General features: G+C 43.4%; 1 protein-coding gene across 2 annotated transcripts in view; it reads left to right on the top strand.

Annotated features, from left to right (window-relative positions):
• Positions 1-13: 13 nt before the first annotated feature.
• Positions 14-20,301, top strand: part of LOC117200592 (chloride intracellular channel protein 5-like) — a 43,732-nt gene continuing 23,444 nt past the window's right edge. For both annotated transcript variants that reach the window (XM_033423882.2, XM_033423881.2), the window contains exons 1-2: positions 14-150; positions 19,339-19,535. The gene's annotated coding sequence lies outside the window, so the exon portion shown is untranslated. The remainder of the gene's footprint in view (positions 151-19,338; positions 19,536-20,301) is intronic.

Here is a 20,301-nt window from a genome sequence, read left to right as displayed (position 1 = left end):
CTCCGAGGGTGCTCGGCTGCCCCGCGCGCGACTGCGGAACAGTTTTACAGCTCGTGGGGACTCAGCGGGCGACGGAGTATGACACATGTGCTCGGATTGGACACCTCAGCCGCCGTCGATGTAACTCCCTTTCCGATTGGTTGGATTCAGGTACAACCTGGAGACAGAGGCCTTGGGGGGGTCGAGTTAGATCTAGTAGGAGAGGTTAGTTCCACTCTCCTGCCACGCCCCATCTTCTAGCGTCCCAGGGCTGGTTGCCCTTCAGGGGACCTGAAACACAGCGAGTCCCTGAAAGGGCACCTGGCTATTGGCAGCCTCAGGCTTACTGCCATTCTCCGTTCGCCCCTAGTTAACATGCACCTGGCGGTAAGGTGTCTGCAGGAAAAACGACTTTGGCAGCCCCAGGGCCCAGCACGAGCAGCTTTAGGCAGTTCCAGTTAGTTGGGAAAAATACAGTGTGGCTCTACCAAAGCAGTATGTGTCCGTGTTGCTGGAGAAGTGATCACCGTATTACACGCGAATTGAGTACTAGGCAGTTTATGAGTAAGGTTGCAAGAAATACAGAAACACGGTCCTTGCAGTAGGGAAGTAGGAATGGCTACCAGCTGAGAAATGGGCGTTTCTTTTTAACACGCGTGTGGGTCTGGAGCTTTAGTGTAGAGCCATTGCCAAGACCCCAGAGTCTGGAAGCAGCTGCAGAGACAATCTGGGGCTGGATATTTTCTGTCGATTATTAGTTTGTACCTTCAGAAGTTAATTCCAGTTTCAAAGCTCAAGGCTGGCCTGTGCACTGGTGAATTGGGGCATCTTAGATCCGTCCGTGGGCTGCCAGAGCTGGAAGGAGTGGCAGAGGCCACGCTGTCCAGTCCCTGCGATCTGCCAGACCTGAGTTTGAATCCTCACTCAGCAGCTGAGCAATCCTGGGCCAGTATCTCCGCCTGTTTGAGCCTCCATGCCCTCATCTGCAAAACAGGCCCCCTTACAGTACTAGCCTCTTCGGGTTATTATCAAAAATGAGATAAAACAGTAAAGTACTCAGCACACGTGCTAAGTGTCAGTGATTGTTATTGCTATGACCAGAAGAATGTTCCTCGACGTGAACAATGGTCAGGGGAAAGCTGAGCTCTGGGGGAAATTACATGACATACAACTGAGTTAAATTTAAACGTCCTGGCATTTGGGGCGTAAGATTATGCATGTCCAGTTTGTTCATTCACTGGGTACAAGACTGCATGAAGAGTAGACAGAAACTGGCTGCCGTATACGTCAGGTGGTGATGGAGACAGCTGCTGTATGGGCATCAGGAGAGAAGGGCTCCCTTCATTCACTGTCCCTGCCCCTGCCCATGTGACTGGGTCAGATCAGGGAGTCCTATGCAGCCTGGTCTCCCCTGTAAGATAACGTGGTCAAGAACAGAGGGACAGAATGATTCATAAGGATCTTTTTGTCCCAAGCATCTGTTATCCTACAAATATTTACTATGTCAACCACAAATGAAAATCTATTTCAGATGCTTAAATAATAAGGATATTTCTCATCTCACAAAACAGGAAGTCCAGAGGTAGGGCAGGCTTCAGAACTGGTTGAATTAACAGCTCAACAATGTCACCGTGTCCTGAGTTCTTTCTAACTCCTCATGGAGCTATTAACAGAATTGGCTTCTGGTTCCTCTAGTGGTAAAGATAACAGTAGCAGCAGGGATCATATGACTCATTTTTCACTTCCTCTGGGCAATGGACATGACTTCTTAGTTTTTTTGTTTTTTGTGTTTGGCTCCAGCAACTATCTCCTTCAGTCACTCTACAATTGTGTCATATGCCCAAACCTAAGCCAGCATATGAAATTCAGCAGACCAATTCAGTCTGCACTTCGAGCTGAGTTCTCTTTACCAAACTGCACTTCTTCTGTCAATGGAAGTGAGGTGTAGTGGGTGCTGGGAAGGCCACCAGAGAGTCCACTATAGGGTCATTGGAAGCATTTAATGATAGTAAAAGAAAACATAACAGTAACAAATTCTCCATTTCCAGTGTGATTTTTCTGATATATTCCTTTATATAGATAGACCAAATAATAACGTTCATTTATAATTTTCTTTCAGCTCAGCTTTTGAAAAAGGAATAAATCTTAGAAATAGGGATGAAATTTAAGCCCATTTTTGTGTTGGAGATTGAAATGAACTAGGAGCTATAGTCTAAATCCGTCATGTACAAATGAATGTGGTGCCCCAGAGAGAACCGACTTGGCTAAATTCACACAAACTAATTACAACTAGAGTCTTTGCCTCCATGGCCAATGTCAAGTTTGGAAGCAGCATGTTAGAGGGAGTATCTTTTTCCCCCCATTAAGTAGACTCAAGACTTAGCATTTATTCATTAGTGTAAAATATTTAAAATGTTTTATCCTGTTTTCAGAATCAACGACATAGCTCTTCATGCAGTTATTTTTCTTTTAAACTCCTAACTGGGATGCATCACTCATTGTTGGCAGGAATGGATCAGAAGCTAGAAATTACAGGAAAAAAGTTTCACAAGAAAAGTCACACCCTGCCCCAAGAAAAACAATTCCTGTCCACTGCTCAGTCTGGTTTAACGACAAAACTGAAACCAGTGAATCAAATTTCAAGTCTCAAAGAATGTATTTTAAGTTTCACTTTTTAATATATATTAGATGTTACTGTGAAGAAAACATAATAGAGGTTTTCTCTTAAATATGATGGGGAAAGGACCTTAAGAATCATAGTACTTTAATAATTTTGAAAGTTTAACACAAACTCTGCATCCACCCCATTTTCAGCAAGATTGCATTTCAATAATCTCAATCAAATAAGACTATAAACTATTTTAAATGCTCATGTTAAAAGTGATCCTGTATTATTCATCATGAACTACTTAGTGTTAGACATTCTTCCCTCTACAGGAATTTTGTAAAGTATTTAATAAAGTTGTGCAAGAAATAGGAGAAATTCTTTTGAGGCCCTCCTATGTGGAAGGCAGTGTGCTAAATTTTAGGAAAGATGCAAAAATAAGTAAGATTCAATCACTGTCCTCAAGGTACCTCTAATCCAGAAAGGCACATGGAGAAGATATTACTTTGTTTCTTGGCCTTCCCAGAATCCATTTCCCCTTCTGGGTGTTCCTCCAGAAAACCATCCCACCTTCACTCCTAGTCGTGAGTCTTTTGGGGCTGACAACACTCCCCTCTTCTCCGGCATGGACATCTTTAGGGCAAATTTTGACCTAAATTGAGGGGTTTCCTGGGGCATGGGACTTCTAGTGCCGAAACCAGAAAAGTCCCAGACAAATTGCGATGAGCTGGTTACACTTAACTCAGACCCAAGCCTGGCCTGTTCGAGCTAATTCTGCTTCCTTGACCAGAGGAATTAGTTCTGTGATGGGTGGTGGGGACACGCCCCAGGCCAGACTAAAGAGATTCAATCCTGAAACATTTGTTGAAACAATAGAGAGTCAGTCTTTCAGCAGGAGCAGCTAAATTAGTAGAATACAGGCATCCCTCATTTTACTGCCCTTCACAGATACTGCGTTTTTTAACACATTGAAGGTTTGTGGCAACCCTGCATCGAGCAACTCTATCAGCACCATTTTCCCAACAGCATTTGCTCACTTTGTGTCTCTGTGTCACATTTTGGCAATTCTTACAGTATTTCAAACTTTTACATCATGATTATACTTGTTATGGTGATCTGTGATCAGTGACCTTTGAGGTTACTCTTGTAATTGTTTTGGGGCACCACAAACTGCTCCCATGTAGGACAGCACATTCAATCAACAAAAGCTGTGTGTGTTCTGACTGCTCTACCAACCAGCTGTTCCCCCATCTCTCTTCCTCTCCTCACGCCTCCATATTCCCCGAGACACAACAATATTGAAATTAGGCTAATTAATAACCCTACAGTGACCTCTGAGTGTTCATATGAAAGGAGGATTCCCATGTCCCTCACTTTAAATCAGAAGCTAGAAATGATTAGTCTCAGTGAGGAAGGCACACTGAAAACCAAGGTCGGCTGAAAGGGAGCCGAGGTGTGAAAGCAAAGGAAAAGTTCTTAAAGGAAGTTAAAAGTGCTGCTCCAGTGAACACGTGAATGATAAGAAAGTGAAACAGCCTTAACGCTGATACGGAAAAAGTGTTAGCGGTCTGGATGGAAGATTAAACCAGCCACAGCATTCCCTTAAACCAAAGCCTGATCCAGGGCAAGGCCCTAACTCTGTTCAATTCTGTGAAAGCTAAGAGAGATAAGGAAGCTGCAGAAGAAAGGTTTGAAGCTAGCAGGGCTGGTTCATGAGGTTTAAGGAAAGAATCTTTTTCCATAACGTAAAAGTGCAAGGTGAAGCAGCAGGTAGTGATGTAGAAGCTGCAGCAAGTTATCCAAAAGATCCAGCTGAGATCATTAACGAAGGCGGGTACATTAAACAACAGATTTTCAGTGTAAATGCAACAGCCTTCTATTGAAAGAAGCTGGCATCTAGGACTTTCATAGCTAGAGAGGAGAAGTCAATGCCTGACTTCAAAACTTCAAAGGACAGGCTGACTTTCTTGCTAGGGGCTAACGCCGCTGGTGACTTTAAGTTGAAGCCAGAGCTCATTTACCATTCCAAAAATCCTAGGGCCCTTCAGAATTATGCAAAATCTACTCTGCCTGTGCTCTATAAATTGAACAGCAAAACCTGGATGATAGCACATCTGTTAAAAATATGGTTTACTGAATATCTTAAGCCTACTGTTGAGAGCAACTGCTCGGGAAAAAATACTTCTTTCAAAATGTTCCTACTTATTGATAATGAAGTGAATGAAGGGAGCCCTTCTCTCCTGATGCCCATACAGCAGCTGTCTCCATCACCCCCTGACGTATACGGCAGCCGGTTTCTGTCTACTCTTTATGCAGTCTTGTACCCAGTGAATGAACAAACTGGACATGCATAATCTTACGCCCCAAATGCCAGGACGTTTAAATTTAACTCAGTTGTATGTCATGTAATTTCCCCCAGAGCTCAGCTTTCCCCTGACCATTGTTCACGTCGAGGAACATTCTTCTGGTCATAGCAATAACAATCACTGACACTTAGCACGTGTGCTGAGTACTTTACTGTTTTATCTCATTTTTGATAATAACCCGAAGAGGCTAGTACTGTAAGGGGGCCTGTTTTGCAGATGAGGGCATGGAGGCTCAAACAGGCGGAGATACTGGCCCAGGATTGCTCAGCTGCTGAGTGAGGATTCAAACTCAGGTCTGGCAGATCGCAGGGACTGGACAGCGTGGCCTCTGCCACTCCTTCCAGCTCTGGCAGCCCACGGACGGATCTGAGATGCCCCAATTCACCAGTGCACAGGCCAGCCTTGAGCTTTGAAACTGGAATTAACTTCTGAAGGTACAAACTAATAATCAACAGAAAATATCCAGCCGCAGATTGTCTCTGCAGCTGCTTCCAGACTCTGGGGTCTTGGTAATGGCTCTACACTAAAGCTCAGACTACTGGGGTCAGGGCCCAGCTCTCTTAAATGCTGAGGCACACACACTAACAAAAATAATTCAGGGGGCTTCCCTGGTGGCGCAGTGGTTGAGAGTCCGCCTGCCGATGCAGGGGACACAGGTTCGTGCCCCGGTCCGGGAGGATCCCACGTGCCGCGGAGCGGCTGGACCCGTGAGCCATGGCCGCTGAGCCTGCGCGTCCGGAGTCTGTGCTCCGCAGCGGGAGAGACCGCAACAGTAAGAGGCCCGCGTACCGCAAAAAAATTCAGGTATATTACAGAGGAGGATGGAAAAAATAGCAAGAGTCTTTATAATTATATCCAAGATTTCCAGATAATTTCATATTTGCTTTGAACTGCTTTGGAATGTTTCAGGCTAGTTTTCTTTCCTGAAGATACCTATCCTTTCTTCTTTGCCATGAGAAAAACTGGCTGTGCCCTTTCCTATTTCTGACCGGTCATGAATGTAATCTGCCTTACTTAACCTAAGGCATCTAGATCTGTTATGTAATTGGTTCTGTTAGGTGAATTATATTTGTTCCAGGTACGGTACCGGAGCCCTGGATATTCTGATGCTTTCTGATACCCCTTATAATAAAAGATGTACTTGTTCCGTTGGCATAATTTGTCGGAAATAAAAAGAAGGCTGCTTCTGTTTCCTAGAAGTCACTTTTCTAGAAGGAGTACAAAATTGGTTAGCAAAACTTAATTGGGTTATTGCTTCCTGAAAGTCAAATCATACCAACAAACAAAATGGAATCTTTTAAGAAATGTCACTCTTTATACTAAAACTCAAAATTAAAGAAAAAAAGAAAAAAGACCTTTATAAAATCATAGGACTGGATGAGCGCACAGAGCAGCTCATCTGTGCTACCCTCCCGGGCCTAGTCTGGGTCTGAACAGATTCTGCAGACACAGAAACAGGTGAGGGAGCAAGAAATGTGGTAAAGCTAAACAGCTGGTAAGAAGAGAAAGTCAGATCATGCACTCAGCTCCAATGTACCACCTCTGAGAAGAATTAGGTGGATTTCTGGCCCCTTTTCCAGAAGCCAGTGGAGTCCTGACTCCTCACTGCTGCTGGTTTAGGTCCTAGTGGTATCGTTACTGACTCCCCGCAGGGCATCCAGGCCCAACTCCCCCCAGGACACCCAGCATCATGGTTTTTCAACTGTCCACACAAGCTTCTCAACCACAGGCCCCGATGTCCTCAAGGATCGCCTGCTATGGTCCAGCCTCTAGGGATTCAGTGGAGTCACCGTGCTGCTCACCGAAATCCCGTATCTTCTCATTTTCCCCTCCGTGTGACGCATCTGCAACACTCAGATACTCTTGTTGCCAGTGAGCTGTTTTGCTCTCGTCTTGGATGTTTGCCAGCTCACCCACTGATTGGCCGAATCCCCCCTGTAGCGCCTGAACTTCAGATGATCCCTGCACGTCTTCCATGTGCTCAGCAGCCTCTCTCAGCTACTTGGATGTGGGACTCAGACCATGCAGGACCTCCCAGAGATTCAGGGAAGTTATCCGCCTGTATTAGTTTTCTGGGGCTGCCATTACAAAGTACCACAGACTGGGTGGCTTAAACAACAGAAATTTATTTTCTCATGATTCTACGTTCCGTGAGAAACTTCGAGTTAAGTCGAAGTTTCTTGGACTTCTAGCCTTCAGAAGGTGTCAGCAGGGTTGGTTTCTTCCAAGAGCCTCTCTCTTTGACTCGTAGATGACCATCTTCTCTCTCTTTGTCTTCACATGGGCTTCCCCTGTGCATGTCTGCGTCCTAATCTCTTCTTGTGAGGACACCAGTCGTATTTGGATTTGGCTCACCCTTAGGACCTCATTTGACCTTAATCACTTCTTTAAAGGCCCTGTCCGAAGTGCTGGGGGTCAGGACTTCAACCTCTGAGTTTGCAAGGGACACAATTCATAACCTACTCAAAGAGGTGGCTGGTCCACCTGCCAGAGTAATTTACCTGATTACAAGTGTGCCCTACCTGCTGGTCAGTGTCCCATACTTGCTGGCCAGGGTCACGTGGCTGCTTGCTGACATCACCCACCTGCCTGTGACAGAACCCGCCCCCGGGCCGGGGTGACCAACCTTTGCCCTAAAGAAAACCCCGGCTTCCTGACACAACAGCCTGACCCCTGACCTCACCTACTTGCAAGGATACCCCCAGTTTGCTTCTTACCTCCTCCTGCAGTACCTCAGCCACCTTCTCTTCTTCCCTGGACTCAGCTACGCCCCCTCCTGGGCTGTTTGCTTCCCTTCCTGCCCCTTGCTGTCTAGTCCTCACTCAGCATTCTGCTGGAGCTTTTGTTAGAAAATCCCTTCCTATGGCTCAGACCCCACCAGTGGGCTCTCATCACACCCAGAACTCATCTAGGCTCCTACAGCTGCTGCTCTGTATCACCTGAGTATTCCTTGGACCTCGGTTCCCTCCAGCTCACTGCCTCACACATCATTCCTGACACACTGGCCTCTCCTTCCCAAAGACACAAATCTCATTCCCACCCTGAAACTTTTGCCCCATTCCCACTGCCCGTATCACCCTCCACATGAGCTTTACACACCTCTCTCCCCATACTCGTTAAATCTCTGCTTATATAGAAATTCACTTGGTTAATAGAGCTTATACAGTTGTTCATAATTTCAGATGTTTTGAAGACTGCAGTGTTGTAAAAACTTAAAATTACAGAGATAAAATTTATACTAATTAATGGTCTTTTCAAGAAGAATGACATTTAAGGCGCCCTAGGTAGATGGTTATTTATCTCCTTTCTCAGTCCTACACAAAGGGAGACTGTATACAATTTTTCAGGAGCCCATTCTTTTCTTTAATGATCCTAATTATGTGTTCCGCCAAAACTAGTTATGTGACTACAGGCAAATTAGTTCATCTGTCCAAGTCCTTTGTAAATGGAAACATTTCTGTTTGCCATCCTCAAGAAGCTGTGTGATACACACATGGGGCAAACTCAAATGAGAGAATACTTGGAGTGGGTATTGAGCAAGTTAAAGAAGAGAGAAAATTTCATCTCATCTGGCTATTTCATGCTATATTTGAACGTGTGCCCATCCATAAGGGAGAGATGGAGACTATTATCACTGGTCCTTTGTATGGCATTCTCTGTTGGAGTTTGTCCCAACCTTGTTTTTCTTTTCTCTGATATTTACTTTTAGTTTATATGATGCCACCTTAAGTCCTTTCTGGAATAAGTTGAAGTTACATATAAATACATTGTTAAAACAGCACTCATCCTTTGTATACTGGAATCATGCTTTTAAAAAATTAATTTAAAAATTCAACTACACTTTGAGCTCTGTGACATATTAGCCCTTTCTTTTCAACCTATAGTTTGAAGATGGCTAGAGTCATTTTGCAAATAAGGAAGCAGAAAACATTAAAATAACCTAGGATGTGAGTTTATCCTTCTGTTATCTCATTCTTCACCCCCACGCACACATATTTTTTTTTTCTTTTTGATTTCTCAATGTATCTAGAATGCACCTGGAATGAACCTAAAAATATTTCTTCCCTGAGCATGGTATGTAATGTATGAAATGATTATTTCCAAGGTGTTTAAGTTTATGAATGACTACAGAAAGTTAAAGCCAAAAAGGACCTCAGAGATTATTGAAATCAAGCGTGTGTTTTACATGTAGGAAGCTTTAATTACCTACTTAGTTCTGAATAGCAAATTTGAAACACTCATGTCTTCCCTCAGGGCATTATAAAGCTGTCAGATTATATCCTACTACTTTGAACAGCCTTCTGAGGCATGTTTGTACCTGCTTCTTGGGTACTTCAGGAACTTCCTAAGCACTGAAGCAGTCTTGTAACCCGACTATCTTCCATCTGGGCAGATTCGTGTGTCTGGATCTGTTCACTGAACAGATTGGCATGGGGTGCACATCGACCCTGGGTCAGTTTTTTGAGCACAGAGAATTTTCTCCTCTACAAGATGCATTTCAAGCCCTCACAGCCTCCACGGGACATTCTTTGTTTTATGGTGGATTAGGTGAGAAGAGTAGGATGTCTCAGTCCAACTCTTTTCATTCAATGCATTATTGAGGGCCTACTGTGTGCATAATTCTGTGTTAACCCAGGTAAGAATAGTCAAGAGTTTGCTTCTTCCAGGACCTTGTAGTCTAGTTACCCATCAATCCAGCTAGGAGACTGTCACCAAGCAAATGCCTAGATGGTGGTCAGGTGCACCATCTTGGTTAAACATGTCAATAAGCCATTTCCTGGTCTTAATAATGTGGCGCAGTGGCTTGGGTGAGAAAGAAACTTAAGTGGCTTCTCCTGTTTCAGTAATGGAGGCAAACATAGACTCATCAAATGTGAAAGTTGGAAAGGACCTTAGAAGGTATGTGAGTCCATCCTATTTGCTGTCCAGGTAGGGAGGCTGAGGCCCAGGAGGGCAGGTTCGCGATCACAGCCCATTACTGTCTGACCCGGAACCTCCAGCTGGGTTCCCACTGCAAGTCCTGAGCCCTCTTCCCCTCTCTCCGTGTCCTCAGGACTAACTGTGCCTTTAAGCAGTAGCTCAGTGCCCTGGGGCAATTGTATTGACGCAGCTAACGTTGAGGGCAGAGATGTAGGGGATTCTCACCAACATTCAGGCATCCTGAGAAAGCATATGGCAGATCTCCTTGTTTGATTCACGATCTGGGTTGTATTCTTCATCTTAAAAGATAGAGTTTAGGATGGAAGCACTGTGAAGTTGCTTCCGAGCTGATAGCTCACACCGGTCTTAGCACACCACGCCCCGCTTGTCCCACAGTACTGTGCGTGGACCACAGGATTCAGGTAGACAGAGAAGAAAAATACCACCAGTGACATCAGTGGTCAGCTGGCCCCACCTCTGTGCTGGTGCCAACGGCTGAAGGGTGTGTGCACAGAAATAGCTGAGAGTGGCCAGTGACCTAAGCTCCATCCCCAGCTTGAGAACAAGTGTTCTGGACAGTTCTTCCCTGCCACCCCTGCCTGTGATGTCAATGGAAGCATGTATCTTTGCTACCCGTCATTTTCCTGCTTTTGTGACCTGCCATATCTTAGGATATACCTCATTAACTGGACCCATTTACGAAGGGGGTGGGGGGTTGCTAAAGAGATGAGCCAGGTGTAGATGCCAGGAGGAAGTTCATTGTGGCACACAGAGCCCTGTGTTGGGGCCACCGCAGGCTCTCAGGCTCTGCTCTTGGGCTGGGATTCAAGGGCGGGGGACATTTGAGGGCAAGGACAGCCCACCAAATTAAGAGGATCTGGCTTGCTGAGCATGTTAGCAGTACAGCGATGTATCATGGACCCACTGATCAGGTCTAGGGTACACCGTCAGGGTTGGACCCTGGTTAGACCCAGACAAAAAGCAGAGTTGATGCTGAGGTTTAGAGGGCTGGGAGAGAGCTCATTAAAAACCTCCTTCTTGGGCTTCCCTGGTGGCGCAGTGGTTGAGAGTCCGCCTGCCGATGCAGGGGACATGGGTTTGTGCCCCAGTCCAGGAAGATCCCACATGCTGCAGAGCGGCTGGGCCCGTGAACCATGGCCGCTGAGCCTGCGCGTCCGGAGTCTATGCTCCGCAACGGGAGAGGCCACAACAGGGAGAGGCCCGTGTACCGCAAAAAAAACCAAAAAAACCCCCCAAAAACAACCTCCTTCTTAAGCCAGCTTTGGTTCTAGAGAATGAGAAAGAAGATGTTCCAGGGCTGGTCTGTGGTAAAAGAAGAGACGAGAGGAAGGAGATGAGGCAGCCCACGAGGTGATCCCAGACATATGGCGCCAGAATAAACTCTGTTCACACCTGTACCCTCTGCGCTGTTTCCACGGCCCCCGCTCTTGTTCAGACCTGCATTGCTGCTCCCCTACCTTGACTTGTCCTCCTTACGAGCTATCCCAGCCCAGGCCTCATGTTTCGGGAACATGAAACTGGAAAGAACTAGAGCAGGAGGCATATAGCGATCACCATAGCAAGCGTTTTGACGGTTGTTTTGCTGGACAGTGTGCACCAATGACCTTGTGGTCGCCTCCGGAGACAGAGTGAATCTTCGAGTATGTCTCTTGAGGCGGAGGTAGATGAACACAGGGAGATGATTAAGAAGGCTTTTCACTTTTTATTTTATATTCTTTGATAGCCTTTGAATTTCTTACGTTGTGCCTGCTTTCATGTATTTCTTATATAATTTAAAATTAAAATATATAAAATGACTTGTAAAAATTAGAATGACAGCATCAGTCTGCTTGGGCCCCGATAAGTCGCTGCCATTGTGGTCTTAACGGTGTGGAACTGGCACACGAGGAGGGGCAGGGCAGGGCAGGGCAGAGGGTGGGTGCAAATTTGTAGCCGGTGCCAAGGCAGATGGCATCACGGGCCAGACTCTGGCACCACCATGGGGCAGGCAACACGAGAGCAGAGTTGGGGAGCTCTTAACTCAGGGCACCCCCAGAACCTTTCCATGCCTCAGTTTCCTCGTCTTTAAAATGGGAGTAGGGGCGATGACATTAGTCCCAGCCAACTCACAGGATTTGGGTTTTGTTTTTTTCTTTGGTTTTGTTCTTTCCTGGTGACTTGATGTTCCCATGCATTGTGGGTTTGACATAGTGATTGGATATTGAAGCAAGGTGAAGGGTCAAAGGCAGACAAAATGACTGGAGCCAAGGTGGGACGAGTTAACGACCTGATACATGTTGTAATGACCTACTTCTGCTTGGCATCTCCAGAGAGCTAAAAGCAGGACCTAACCACCATCGTTTCCAAGAAAAGAAAGCTAGTGGCATTTTGTCAGAGTGGCAGAAGAGAGGGCTCAGCCCTGTTTTTGATGGTCTTACGAATTTTAAATGACCACAGGAAAGCAGTGGAGACTTTTCTTGAGATATAAATCTCTCTCTCTATCCTTTAAGAAAGCTCCACAAACAAAATACTATCAGAATGATCACTGTTCTGCCAGTCATACTAATGAGGAAATGTACACTTAAAAATTTTTCCCTTCCCTCTCCTCATGACGGAAGCCCAGAGAATGCCAGCTCCAAGGCCAAGTTATCCATCCATAATTAAATGCATGGGCAAGAGCATACACCTGCAGTTTTTTTATTGAAATATAGTTGATTTGCAGTGTTGTGTTAGTTCCAGGTGTACAGCATGTGATTTATATATATTTTTTCAGATTCTTTTCCCTTATAGGTTATTACAAGATATTGAATATAGTTCCCTGTGCTGTACAGTAGGTCTTTGTTGTTTATCTATTTTATATATAGGAGTATGTATCTGTTCATCCTCAGCTCCTAATTTGTCCCTCCCCTCCCCTTTCCCCTTTGGTAACCTTAAGTTTGTTTTCTATGTCTGTGAGTCTGTTTCTGTTTTGTAAATAAGTTCATTTGTATCAATTTTTTAGATTGCACATATAAATGATATCATATAATTGTCTTTGCCTGACTTACTTCACTTAGTATGATAATCTCTAGGTCCATCCATGTTGCTGCAGATGACATTATTTCATTCTTTTTTATGGCTGAGTAATATTCCATTGTGTATATATTCCACATCTTTTTTATCCATTCACCTGTTGACATACACTTAAGTCGCTTCTGGGTCTTGGCTGCTGTAAATATATCTGCAGTTTTTAAACTAATTTTACTATAGAACTAACTTCATGGTTCTCCTGAGTTTTAGTTGTTCACGGTCTTTGTATAAATAAATAAATACACACACACATATGTACACACATAAAGTAAGGTGTTCTAGAAATGTAGAAAAAAAGAGTACAATTCTTCCACAGTCCCACCACCCAAAGATAACTGTGACAGTTTTGTGTGTGTGTGTTTTTGAAAAGTGTGTTTTCTTTTGCACACATTTAAATTTTTTTCCTGCATTGATACATCAGAAGGACCAATAGCAAGATGATAGCTGTACAGTTTTTACCCTTTCAATGCATAGTGATAATGGAGCAAAGCCTCTGTTCTGCTTTCCAGAAAGTTCTGCTTCTGAGGGAGGTTACCTCATTCACTCTCTCTCTCTTTTTCTTTTCTTTTTTTTTTTTTTTTGGCCACACGGCATATGGGATCTTAGTTCCCTGACCAGGGATCGAACCGGCATCCCCTGCGTTGGAAGCACGGAGTCTTAACCACTGGACCACCAGGGAAGTCCTATTCACTCTCTCTTATTCACAACGGGGGGCTGCCCTGCAGTTGAAGGGATTATTCCACGTTGTTCGGGAGGGAGAACTTGGAGAACTAGGTCTGGTCGTTTTTCTGGCCCTCCTACTTGCTACAGGTCAGACATCCTGAAGGCCAAGAAGAGTTTTGACATTTGGACAAAACCCTAACTGTGGAGGAGCATCTGCACATTTAGTCCAGTGGAGTTTAGTGCGTTCTTCCTGGAGTTTAGTGTTCTGGTTTGATTGTTACTGGCCTGACTTTTTAGCCATTTTCTGTCCGTTTCTCTAATAAGAGAAACTCTGAAACCTGTAAATTGCGGGAAGTTTCTAACCGTTGTGGAACACCTGCTGTGTGCCTTCCCCACTCCTACCCCCAGGCAGCCAGTGCTAGTTCCCCACACCTGATCCCCAGGCTCTGGAAGCTTCTCGGGGCCAGCTCTGCACTGGCTCCAGGCCCTGCTCGCAAACAAAGGACAATTAGCACGTTGTTCTCAATCGAGTTCATAGTGCAAAACCTGCTGGGCCAGGCGCAAGCTCTCTCCGCCGCCCTCCTCCTCGGGTACTTTGACTTTATAATTGACTGGTGCTGACTCCTGTCTGGGGACCAAAGGAGAACAGAGGGCGGGAAGCAAGGTGATTCCTCGGTGCAGAAGCCCCTTCCACTCCCTCAGCCAGGCTGCGAGCAGCTTTCATGTCCACAATCCTGGCAACGGCCATGGTTCCTCCCAGCCTCCCACAGATAGAATAACTGTAATCAATGCTAATATAATTATATATTTTTCTTTTTTACCATAATGACTCCTCCCACACAACTTTGGAAATAGCAAATATAAATTTTTTTCCAAGTATATATTTTGGCATCTGCCCTAAACACGTGCTGAGCCCACCTTTAAGGTAATCCAGCTATGCTGATCAGATATACACACATCAGAATTTGGGACACTGGTAGCGTTCTCCTAGATGTCAGTTTCCATAGGATTAAACTAATTTCTGCCAATGAAATCTTATTAATTCTGGGAATCTAAAGCTGAAGTTTGTCCTGTTTTAATGAGCACTCATCAACCTATATCGCACTTTGACATGTATCTCTAAGAGTTGGAAGAAATAGATGCCCACAAAACTTAAAAACCTTTACCCAAACCAGCATTTTTTAAGTAAAATTTTATCTTCTTCGCAGTCCCTTTGAAAACTTTTTAACTTTGAAAATTTAAGGTCTAGTTATGTGACACATATTAAACTCACCAGGAGAGCATTTAAAAAGTACAGGGGAGGGAACTCCCTGGCGCTCCAGTGGTTAAGACTCCAAGCTTCCACTGCAGGGGGTGCAGGTTTGATCCCTGGTCAGGGAACTAAGATCCTGCAAGCTGCATGGCGTGGCCAAAAAAAATATAAACAAATAAAAATAAAAAGTACGGATGCCCAGGCCTCTCTCCTACCCGCCTTCCCATGTAGATTCAACTGTCCTAGGGGGGCCAGCATCACCCTGGCTTTAAAAGCTCCCCAGGTGATTCTAGTAGTAAGCCAGCTTTGGGGATCAGTGCTCCACTCAGTAAGAAGAGGCGCCTACACCCCATTGGATGGTCCAGCAATGAATGACATTGCTGATATCCAACTGAAATCAATCAACAAAGGAGGTTACCATTTCAAATTAACCCAGCAGAAAGACTATGCATTAAATGGACAAAAAGTACTAAAGAGTTAGATTTACACATAGAATTGTAGACATTTCTAAGTTAACTATGTCAACATATGTTAGATTTTAACCACCAAGACATTTCATTAGGGTATTTGTGAATCATGTATGGCCTGGAATGATGAACTGGTCTCAGATTTTCTCTCTCCTGTTCTCCCAGCCACTCTGGTTGCCACTGGCAGCCTCAGTCCATGTTGGTCTGTGTTCTTCAGGAGGCTTAGGTCCTCTGTAAGTAACTGAAGGTCCCACATCGACCAGTATTTCTAGACCTTTGCCATGTTGCTCTCCATCTGTCCGAGTGCACACCTGATTTTTTTCTCTCTGCACAGGTGGTGAGCTGCACGGTGCTGTCAGGGCCTCTCCAAATGGATGTTAGAGGCATCAGCCCTGAGCTGGGATCAGGGGTACAAATATAAGCAGAAGTGTCTTCTCACTGTTGTAGGTTGTTTTCTTTTAAACATTTTATTATGAGAATTTTCAAGCATTCAGAAAACTTAAAAAACACCCATATGCCCACCATCTAGATTCTGCAGTATAGTTGTCCCTTCACAATGTGGCTTTGAACTACGTGGCTCCACTTATACACAGGCTTTTTTCAAGGAATAGTACTACAGTACTACACAATCTGCAGTTGACGGAACCCGTGAATATGGAACCATGGATACAGTTATAAAGGAAGTTATAATCGGATTTTTGACTGCACGGAAGGTTGGCACTCCTAACCCTGACATTGTTCAAGAATCAGCTGTAAACATATTCTGTACTTGCTTTACCCATGTATCTAGCCATCTGTTCATCCATTAGTTCATCTTATTGTTTGATGCATTTCAATGTCAGTTCTCATTGTTGTCAGTACACTTCACTTAGAAACATTTCAGCAGCAGCATATCAATAATGGTAGTACAGAATTTGTTTAGAGTTATTCTTCTTTTTAAATAAAACTTACAAAGACTAAAATGTACAAATCTAAAGCATACTGTTCTGAGTTTGGACAAATACATACACCTGTGTAATTCAAAGTCCTGTCAAAACACACGACGTTTCATTCCCCTGGGCAAGTACCTTTCTAACCCTTCCTGTCTACCCCTTTCCCCAGGTAACCGCTGTTTGACTTTTTAAAAGTTATAGATTTGTTTTACCCTCTGTAACATCATATAAAAGGAATAAAATCATATAATAAGTACTCTTTTGTGTCTGGTTGTTTCACTAACATGATGCATTTGAAATTTACCCATGTTGTTGTGTGTATCAGTACTTCATACCTTTTTATTAGGAGTCTTTGGCCCAACATTGACCAAGAAAGCCTCAAGACAGGCCTGGCAGCAGGTTGGAGCCAGGCAAGGCCACAGCAGTCCTCTCATGGATCACTCAGTGACAGAAGTCAGTGGCCTTTCATTAGGACACTCATGCAGCTCCATGGAGAGCAGCGTGTGGGAAGGAACTGAGGTCCCCTGCCAACAGCCAGATGAGTGAGCCATCCTGGAAGCAAGTTCTGCAGCCCCAGGCAAGCCTTCCGATGACTGCAGCTCTACCTTACATAATTGCAACCTCATGGGAGAACTCAAGCCAGTATTCCATGGTGTTGAAATAGTAGCCAGCATTGCACAGTACAGCTATACCACAATTTATTTATCCATTTACCAGTTAATGGACACAGGAGTATTTTCAGTTTTTGGCTGTTGTGAATAAAGCTGTTTTGAACATTCTTGTACAGGTCTTTTTTGTGGACGTGTGTTTTCATTTCTCTTTGGTAAATATCTAAGAGAGGAACTACTAGATATAGGGTAAGTATATGATAATTTTGTAAAAAAAAGAAAAGGACAGCCAGATCTTAAAGTAGGTACACTATTTTAAATCCCCATTTTATGAGAATCCAGGCACTCAGACATCCGTACCAACAATTGATGTTGCCATAGTGGTGGTTGTGTAGTGCTATCTCATTTTCTTTGCATTTGCTTTCTAACTTTTAATTTTCTAGTACATGTGAGTTAACACCTGCCATGTGCAAAACATTATGCAAGGGCCTTGCTGCTCAAAGCGTGGCCCATGAACCTGTAGTATTAATATTCTCTGGGAAATGCAGAGTCACAGGCCCCACCCCAGGCCTACTGAATCAGAATCAGTATTTCAACAAGATCCCCATAGAGTTCTTAGGCACGTTCAAGCTTAAGCATGGCATTAGGGGATGTAAAGATAAATAATATTGTCCTCAAGAAGTGGTGCAGGATAAAAAAGGTGTCGGGGAGGGAAAAAAGGCGAGGCTATTTTAATAGGTAGAATATGATGCTTGTACCATCAGACATGAAAACAAAGTCTGGAGAGATGGGAGAGGCCTTCGTGGGAAGGCATCACCTATCTGGGTCATGAGCAATAGATAGGAAAGAGGAAGGAAGACACGTAACCTTAGCTGCATTGTAGGTTACTTACCCTGGTAAAAAGCAGGAGTTAGATTGAGAGGTGGTGGTAGGAGAGAGAGAAAGCAACCTTTGGACTAGAGTGACAGTCCAAATAAGAGAGAAAGATGGAAAATACAGTGACCTCATGTTCCCCAATCCTGTGTGCTGTACACATAAAAGATTGTGTAGATAGGTAGATAGATAATGTTCATTCATTCAAGGAGACTCCTTAGCTTCAGGACCTCAGGATGTAGAACTAATAAGACCGACACTATGTGCCGTAATTATTAGTACTGAAGAAAATCACACAGATTTTCTTCAGTGACAGTAAAGAAACTGCAAACATGAAGACCCAGGACACCAAGAGTGCCACAAAGTATTGGTATGGAAATTGGGTACAAATGTAATTTTATATGTATATAGACAAATGTGTATACACATACACAAAGTGAAACCATTCGAATTTTGGTGTGGACAATCCAGAATTTAGACAGTTATCACTACTTTTTCTCTATTCGATTTGAACATTATCAGTGTTAGGAGCTAAGACTTGGGGTAAAATGTTATGAATACTTAGTTACTTAGATAATAAAATGAACCAGAGCAGGAGTAAAACACATTCAAAGGGAGTTGGTAGATTGACTCTAGGAGAATTTCTCTGAAATTGTTTCCTCGGGTGTAAAATAGAAAAACGAATTGCCCTATAGGGTTGTTGTGAAGATCAAATGGTCCTCATGAGCTCCTTTCTTCTTTTTTAAAAAATTTAATACATGTTAAATGAACTGTAAGGAATTTTTTAAAGGGAGGGAATTGAGCTCTAATAGAACGTATATAGATAAAATATTTTAAACATATGTTTTGAATTTGAGGCACCTTATCCTCAAAGCAAAATAATTGGGAAATGGGAAAAAAGCCCTTAGACCAGGGAATCTGTAAACTTGCAGTAGTTACCTAACTTTTTAGACTGGAAGAAGGAAACAGCTCATGAGGTGATGATGCCAGGTCTACACTGAGACCGGGTAACAGTGCTCCCTAGTGGACTAGAAATGAAAGAAAACACTCAGTTTTCCAAATCCTGAGGGTTTCTCAGCTTGATCTTTCTTGCATATTGTCTTTGCCTTTGGTAAAAATGTGTTCATTTTTATTGCATAATTTATCATTCTGGTTCAGTTATAGACATCTGATATTTTCCCTTACTTTACAGAGATACTTTACAGAGCATACATTTTAAACCTTTAATGATCACAGCATCCTTGAGCTATGGACGAAGTTCAGTGGCAGCTGTTAGGGGACCTGGGCCCTAATCTTAGTGTTACAAACATGCACCGGAAAAGCAGCCTGAGCCATGGCTTTCATATCTATAAAACGGATTTGGTAATACTTGCCTTACTGCGTTCTTGGCCAAATCATGCAAAATACTGTCTGTAAATGTCTTTTAAGTTTGCAGTTACTACAAAATGCAAAATATAATTATGATTTAGAGGAGATATCAGGGTTATGGAAAGAAAATAACTCCAAAAATACATAATAATAAATATAATTCAGAGTAGAACTAAGTTCTATTAACATACTAACGTGTCATGATGTTACTTATACATATTTTTTTTCCCCTCCAGAATCTCTTCATTCTGAGCTCTGAAACCAATGCAGCTTAGCTGTGGGAGAAGGATTGGAAACTAACACTGAACACGCCTGTCTAATCTATCAGGCTCTGAGGCTTCACACGTATCTTTTTCATTTAAACTTTCCAACAACACTTTGAGGAAGGTGTTATTTACATTTTTGCAAATAAGGAAACCAAGCCTCAGAAAAGGTAAGTGGCAGTCTACATTTGCACCCAGGTCTGTTTGGCACCAAAGTTTCCCTTACCCCATGTGGCTAAAACATTCCCCCTTCATCTTCATAATTTTTATAAACAAGAAACACTTCAATTAACCTCCAGTTGTTTTTTTTCACCCCACAATTCCATAATTTCCCATCTCTGCTCCCCAGGTCTGCCCACTCTGCACCCAAATGTAAACTAAAACCAAAAGAGAATTTAAACGTGTGTAGATAAATTGAGTATGTTATCTGCAGATAGCGATATTTAAAGGAAAATCATAGGCAGTCTTGAAACCGCTTGCAAAGCATTCAGTGAGCCCTGCCCTGCTGTGAGTATCACCCAGTGTTACTGTCGAGTCACCATGTCACAGCCTGGGAAGCGCACGGAAGCAAGAAGAATGAAAGTTTCCTATGTTATTGTCCCGTTAGTTGGGCCAACCCCTTACTTAAACAAAATCCCTTGCCTTTTAAAAAGTCTTTTGGCTAGACAGTAAAGAAAAGTATCTTTGAATCTTCTACACTGACAAATTACATCAGCTAACATTTGAGTTGACTGTCTGAAAAATACTGGTCTTATATAAATATGCTTAAATGCCATGTATATACACTGTATAATGTCAATTTTTTAAAAAGCAGAATACAAAGACAACTATGATTCCAAATGAAAATATAAACATACAGGTAGAAAAGGAGTAAGAGAAAATTAACATAAATACCTTCGGGTAGTGGAATTACAGATGATTCTTATCATCTTTTTT

Source organism: Orcinus orca, chromosome 10 (genome assembly GCF_937001465.1).
Source record: "Orcinus orca chromosome 10, mOrcOrc1.1, whole genome shotgun sequence".
NCBI lineage: Eukaryota > Metazoa > Chordata > Mammalia > Artiodactyla > Delphinidae > Orcinus > Orcinus orca.
The sequence above is the reverse complement of the archived record's forward strand: the minus strand, read 5'-3'. Positions and strand labels throughout refer to the sequence as shown.